Raw genomic sequence first — 7868 nt, 5'->3', positions numbered from 1 at the left:
TTATAATTCATACATTCATAATACTACATGAGTGTATTATATATGTTATAAAGCATTCAAAAATATAAACCAGAAAGGATGGAGATAAAGATGAAGTAATCTTAAAAAACATTTATTTACTAATGGTACAAAAAAAAAACCTCTCAAGAACAAAGCATTGAATGCATTTCATTATTTTCCAAATATATCTGTGTATGTTCTGGGGGATATTGAATACTTATATATTAATTGTTTCATTGATAACAAGCCAACCAAGGGAATTTCTTTTTCCAAGATACTTTTTAAAGAAAGGTACATAATGTAACAATGAATAATATGTCATCAATCAATGAGCATAACTTCTCAGCTGATGTAAATACTCATTTACATCAACAATCAAAAATAAATTGCCTTTGATTTCATCAGCATAAAGTTCTATATCTAAATCCCTCCCAGTTTGCTTTAGATGGCTTTGCTCAATAACACTTTAATTTCTTATTCATATTTGGATATTTAGTTAAGTTTTTGTGTGAGTGGGAGGACCAACGGGTAGGTCAGTTTGATTGGACAGTAGAGTTCAGGAAGGAGAAATGATAAATAATAAAGTCAAAAAAATTGGGTGGGACGAGATAAGGAATAGCTTTAATAGGCAAAATAGAAGAGTTTATAGTAGAGCTAGTATTTAGCACAATGCCTGGCACAAAGGAAGCACTTAACAAATGTTGACTCATTAGGGACCCACTGAAGCTAATTTACTAAGCCAGGGTGTAATGTAATATAGTCTGGCTATGATTTTAGGAAAAATCATTTGGGCATCTCTGTGGAGGATGAATTGAAGTGGAAAGAGATGAGCCATTTCAATTGTCCAGATAAGAGGTAATGAGCTCCTGAACTAAGTTGGATGAATAGAGAAGAAGGGATAGATGAATTGTGGAAAAATTCTTTTAGAGTATGTTGTTGCTCTTCAGTCATTTAAGTCATCTGACTATTTGTGAATCCATTTGAGATTTTCTTGGCAAATTTACTGGAATGGTTAGCCATTTCCTTCTCTAACACATTGTATAGATGAAGAAACTGAGGTAAACATAATTAAGTGACTTGACTAAGGTCACACAGATAGGAAATATCTAAGAATGGATTTGAACTCAGATTTTCCCAAGTCCATATCAGACGCTATATGCACTGTGACACAAATCCATCTGTGTCTTTTAGAGTATAAGATCACATATTTGGTGCTGAAAGCTTGGAAATATTATGGAGATAGAAACAACAATATTTGATAATTTTTAGATATATGGAATGAATAAGAGCCAGGAGTCAAGAGGACACCAAGAATCAGGAATATTTATGGCAGAAGTAGGTTTGCAAGGGTAAGATGTTCAAAATATAATGAAATCTGCAATGAAGACCACAGCCCATCCATGCCTACTCATCCTGTACAAATCAGTCTGTCCAATCCAAAATGAAAAATAGGAAATAAATAATTCATAAGTCACACATACCCCAAGAGGTAGAAGCTGCAGGCCATGAGGTTTCAGGAATAGGGGATGGATATGCTAGTGGAAATGAGGAGGAATATTTTTTTCCAATGGTACCTACATAGCTATTGCAATGGCAGATCAAGTCACAGCTAGACTATTGATTCTCTGGAGCTCCAATTAATCCTAAGTAAATAAAGGGTTAGATAGGAGCTTGCACAGTGATGGAAGGAGGATAGCAGAAGATTGTTATGCATAATGAATGAAGAGTAAGCAGAGTTGTGTTTGAGACAACTCTATAATTTGCTGTCCTCCATATGGTTGATTCAAAACCTTTTGGGATCATACCATAGTACTCCCCAATGAATGAAGGCTCCAACTTTAGAAATCACTGGCCTAGAAAAATCTTTGAATTCCCTGAATTTCTCATTCTTCAGTTGGTTGATTTTATTGGCAAAATAAAGTCCATATTTCTTAACTTGGCATTCAAGGTGATCAGCAATCTGATAAAAACTCTATCTTTACAACTCTTTTTCATACTACTTCCAACTATTCTATGATCCAAAGAAATTAGACTGTGGTTTCCAATAAATATTCTATATGTCCCCAGCTTGATATCTTTCTCTGTATCTTGTAGTAGCAGAGGAGGAATCCAGAATTTTCTGTTTCTTGACATGAATAATGTAATTTTAGATATGCCTTAATTTCAGCATAAATAGGCAATAACATCCAATTGCTTTGTTTTAATATTAATTAGTCTACTCCATTTTTTGTGCTAAGTAGATAGTCAAGAGATAAATAAGGTCTTGGCATTTTGGGTTTACTTTTTGGTTTTTGTTTCTTTGTTTTTTTATACATTTTCTTTAGTCCTTAGGAGCCCTGAAGAACTGGTTTCAAGGGGTGTAGGGACACCTAAAAGCTTAAAAAAACTACTTGAAAAGTAGATTGTACATGTGGCCAGAGCCAGAATTTCAGTGATATGGGGCTGAAAACTATTTCTTGGCATGAATTCATTAATCTCTTTGGAAATTCTATAGATACCATATGGGCATTGTCAGACCTCTTGGCCAATTAAAAAAATGTCCAGAAGAAAACTTCCTCAAGGGCCACTGGATAATGCAACCCCACAAAAGTTCAAGTAGTGTATTAGTTTTAGCTGCCTTTACAACAGCAATATTTTCTTGAATCCATGTGGAAAGAAAGAAAATAACTAGCCATTGACTCTAAGGAAGGAATTAATGGCAAGTAGGAAATAAATTTAATAAACTATATGTCTTACAGGTAGTGATTTGGTGGGAAGAAAGAGAGGTAAGAAAAATTGCCACAGGGAGGGAACTGGGTTCAAACCCAAAGAGAAAGGGATGATTGGTCATGGAAAATGTCAGTAAAAGACTGAAGAAATACATTTGCTTTAAATTTTATATGGTGACTAATCCACACTGGGATGTATCAAACACAGTTTTTGGCGATTCTTATATACTGGAGCCAAACACATTGGGACCAACATCTAAAGTTTTGAATAATGCCAGAGGGTTTTTAATGTCCGGAGCCCTGCCTCTCAGTGCCAAACCTGGGAGTCCCCTTCTTAGTGCCTTACAGAATCATCCAAGTTCCCAATTGGAAAGGACTTCAGAGGGGATTTAATCCAATGGACACCCAGACAGGAATTTCTTCTACAAAAGTATCCATCTAACCCTTGAAGACCTCTAGTGATCTTGTACTTCTGGAGGCAATTCAATCTCCATTTGCTAGCTCTGATTTTTCCTTACAGACTTCTAAGTCTATCTATTCACAACTTCCAAACATTGCTCTTAGTTTGGCCTAATGGAGTGAAATAGAACAAATCTACTCCCTCTTTTCTTTAAGAAACTTTCACATACCTGATTATCATTCATGACTCCAATAAGTCTTTTTTCCTCCAGAATTGTAATGCTAATTTTCTTCAACCCATCTTTAGTTTATCTTGAAATGATGTTAAGGGGAGGAAAGCAGGTGAGGGGGAAAAGGGAGAGGAAAATGGTTCAAGTTTGATCTACCAATATTACAAAGTTGTTAAATAAGGAAACTGGAAATCAATGAAATTCCTCTATCTTTATGTTACATTACTAGGTAATTCTATTTATTCCCCTTTACTCATTATTATTCTGGTTTAATCACTTATACTTTAAAAATTTTATAATGATAAATGTTTACATAATTATTATTTATTATTGGAATCATCAGAAATGGTTGGTAAAGAGATACTTACCTACAATTTTATCAATACTAAGTGAATTAAATAAAATAATCTCTGATTTCTGAGGATTCACTTCTAAGTATATTTGTAATATACATTAAACAAGCATAAACATTAAATAGTAAATATGTAATATAGTTAAACAAAATTACTTGCTACCTATCAGGTCATCACATTAGTCAAGTTGGCCAACTTTGTTTCTCCTCCTGTTATATATCCCACTTCTCAACCTTAGCACAGGCTGCCCTGATGCCAAGAATGCACTGACTCCTCTATTGTGCCTTAAAGAATCCTCTCCTCTCTTCAAGGCTTAGCTCCAGAACAATCTCTAAGAAGGGATTCCTGAGATAGGTCATTTATTGGCAATTCCCTTCTCTGAAGTCAATTTGTGTGCATTTTGTATTTATATATCTATGTACATAACCCCCCAATGGTATGAAATATCAGAAAGAGAAGAGATCATTTCTTTTTTTGTCACTGTATCTCCAGTTCTAAAAACAGTACCTAGTATACAGTAGGTGTTCATATCAATAAGAAGGTTCAACAGCTGAGAGGGCGACGCAGCAAAGCACTGTGGAGTGCTTAGGGCGTGTTGGAGCACAAAAGTCAACACGGCCATCCAGTGCGGCTGAGGAAGTCTCCAGACGTAACAATTTTTCGTGCCATTGGACCCAGGCTTCCGACGCCGAGAGAGTGGGACTGTCTCTGTACATCGACTCTTCCTCTTAAATCTCCTTCACGCACAAGTATCTTTGTGCACACTCATCTATCCTAACCCCATCCACCCTCTTCAAGACCTGCGGCGATGGGGGAGTGGCGACGCAACAGGTGGAGGTGACCACTGGCAGTTGTAGTCACAATCCTGCATGTAGGCGGCCCACGGACCAGTGGTCACTCGGCCTTGTGGGCAGCGGGGACGTTCGGCAGCATCCTGGGCGACTGAGCAGCCCTCTCTAGGACAGCACTGCTCACCCTAATCAAGGGAGGGGACTAGAAAAGGTGTCCCAAACATTGCCTGCCCTACAAACACCCGGTCAGCACACCGCGGCTGGCAGGTCATCCCCTTTAAGCGGTTGAAATCAAAGAAAAAATACAAAGAAACTCCTACTAGGAGCATAAAACATCAGAACATTACTTGATAGAGAGAATACCCCAAGACCTGAGAGAAGAACAGCTCTAATCGGTAAAGAACTGGCACAATATAACATCGACATCGCAGCCTTAAGTGAAACACACTTACCAGAAGAGGGATCCCTCAGTGAACCCACCACTGGATACACCTTCTTCTGGAAAGGTAGAGCCTCAAATGAAGACAGAATCCACGGTGTTGGCCTGGCTATCAAGACCAGTTTTCTCAAACAGCTGCCAGACTTGCCTGTGGGCATCAGAGAGAGGCTCATGAAGATCCGTTTGCCTCTCAGCAAAGACCAGTATGCCACAATCATCAGCGCATATGCCCCAACACTGACCAGCACAGAGGAGACCATCGAGCAGTTCTACTCTGACCTGAGTGTCGTCCTGCACTCAGTGCCCACAAAGGACAAGCTGATACTACTGGGAGACTTCAACGCCCGCGTTGGAAAAACTACAAACAATTTTTCAGTGCCCTCAAGTCTGTCTATGGGCCATTAAAACCCACCACCACTCCCTTGCTATCCTCTGACGGTGACACTCTCATAAAAGATAAGAAAGGCATCAGCAACAGGTGGAAAGAACACTTCAGTCAGCTTCTCAACCGACCCTCTTCAGTCGACCAAAGCGCCCTTGACCAGATCCCCCAAAACCGCTCCATTGAACAACTTGACGTCCCTCCTTCAATAGAGGAGTCTAAAAAGCCATTAAACAAATGAGTGCAGGCAAGGATCCCAACCGAGGTGTCCAAGGCCTTAAATGGAAAGGTGCTCCAGGCATTCCACATAGTGCTGACTAGCTTATGAGAAGAGGAAGACATGCCCCCAGAACTCAGAGATGCCTCCATCGTAGCCCTATACAAGAACAAAGGCTCACGAGCAGCCTGTGACAACTACAGAGGCATCTCACTACTTTCCACTGCCAGAAAGATCCTCGCCCGTGTTATACTCAACAGACTCTTGTCATCTGTTTCAGAGCAGAACCTGCCTGAATCACAATGTGGCTTCTGACCAGATCGCAGCACCATCGACATGGTCTTCATGGTGAGTCAAATGCAGGAAAAATGCCATGAGCAGAACCTGAGTCTCTACATTGTCTTCATAGACCTGACAAAGGCTTTCAACACAGTGAACAGGGACGCATTGTGGGTGATCCTTAGCAAACTCGGTTGCCCAGCAAAATTCGTCAAACTGATCCAGCTCTTTCATGTTGACATGACAGGGGAAGTCCTATCTGGTGGAGAGACTTCTGATAGCTTCAACATCTCCAATGGCGTGAAACAAGGCTGTGTCCTCGCTCCGGTACTATTCAACCTATACTTCACCCAAGTATTATGACATGCTGTGATGGATCTAGACCTGGGCGTCTACATCAAATACCGACTGGATGGCTCACTATTCGACCTTCAGCGCCTGACTGCAAAAACAAAGACAATAGAGAGACTCATCCTGGAAGCTCTCTTCGCAGATGACTGTGCTCTCATGGCCCACCAAGAAAATCATCTCCAAACCATTGTGGACAGGTTCTCCACCGCAACAAAACTGTTTGACCTGACTATCAGCCTCAGCAAAACAGAGGTGCTGTTCCAACCTGCACCAGGGAGGCCAACGAACCAGCTGTGCATTACAATCAATGGCACGCAGCTTTCTAACATCAACACTTTCAAGTACCTGGACAGCAGCATCGCCAACGACGGGTCCCTAGACCACGAGGTCAATGCCAGGATCCAAAAGGCCAGCCAGGCACTCGGGTGGCTGCGCTCCAAAGTCCTCCAACACAGCGGTGTAAGCACTGCGACGAAGCTCAAAGTGTATAACGCAGTGGTCCTCAGCTCGCTCCTGTACGGTTGTGAGACATGGACACTGTACCGGAAGCACATGAAACAGCTGGAGCAATTCCACCAACACTCCCTCCGGTCAATCATGAGGATCCAATGGCAGGACCGAATCACCAAACAGGAAGTCCTTGACAGAGCCAACTCCATCAGCATCGAAGTCCTGGTCCTCAACACCCAGCTACGATGGTCTGGACACGTCATCCACATGGACCCACAGCGAATACCAAGACAGGTATTCTATGGTGAACTGTCAGCTGGACTCAGGAAACAAGGCTGACAAAAGAAAAGATTCAAGGATCACCTAAAGTCCAACTTGAAGTGGGCTGGCATTACACCAAAGCAACTAGAACTCGCTACCTCTGACAGAAGCAACTGGTGAACCCCCATTAACCATGCCGCCACCACCTTTGAAGATGAGCGACATCGACGTCTTGCCGCTGCGCGTGAATGCCGACACCAGACCACAACCGCACCTCCCGTAACAACTGGCGTCCCATGCCCCATGTGCCACAAACTCTGCGCCTCAGCCTTTGGACTGCAAAGCCACATAACTGCACAAAGACAATAGTCATTCTCGGTCACTGAGAGACTACTACTACTACTACTACTATTATATCATGCTTATTGGATTGAACTGAAGGGAATATCAGTTGAGTTGTAGAGAAGACCAATACTTTTCTAATTTCATGAGGAAAGGTTTTAGAATTGTGTAACTTTTTAAATGAGGACAGAAAAAGAATCAGGAGAGTTAGGAAGAAAAAAAAATTTGCATATGACACTGTTTTTGAAAAAGTTTCATTGGGAAATTATAAGATTTTATCCATATAGTACAGACACCTCATTTAACAGATCTGAAGTCCCATTTTTTCCAGAAAGCTTTTCTCAGTCCCTCTTAACTCTAGTGCCTTCCCTCTTTTAATTATTTCTTATTTCTTTTATATAGTTTATTTGTATGTATTTATTTAATTGTTGTCTTCCTTATTATACTGTGAGCTCCTCGAGGTAGAAATGTTCTTTTGTCTCTTTCTTTGTAGCTCCATTGCTTAGCATAGTGCCTGGCACAAAATAGGCACTAAATTAAAGTTATAGAGTGATTGACAGATCATTGCTCAAGAGCTAGAAGGAACATCAGAGGCCATTCAAGCTCTTCACTTTATAAATGAAAAAAAAATGAGTTCTAGTCAAGAGACATATAAAGTTACACATT

This window comes from Monodelphis domestica, chromosome 3, assembly GCF_027887165.1.
Source record: "Monodelphis domestica isolate mMonDom1 chromosome 3, mMonDom1.pri, whole genome shotgun sequence".
Classification (NCBI taxonomy): Eukaryota; Metazoa; Chordata; class Mammalia; order Didelphimorphia; family Didelphidae; genus Monodelphis; species Monodelphis domestica.
Note: the sequence above shows the minus strand (reverse complement) of the source record.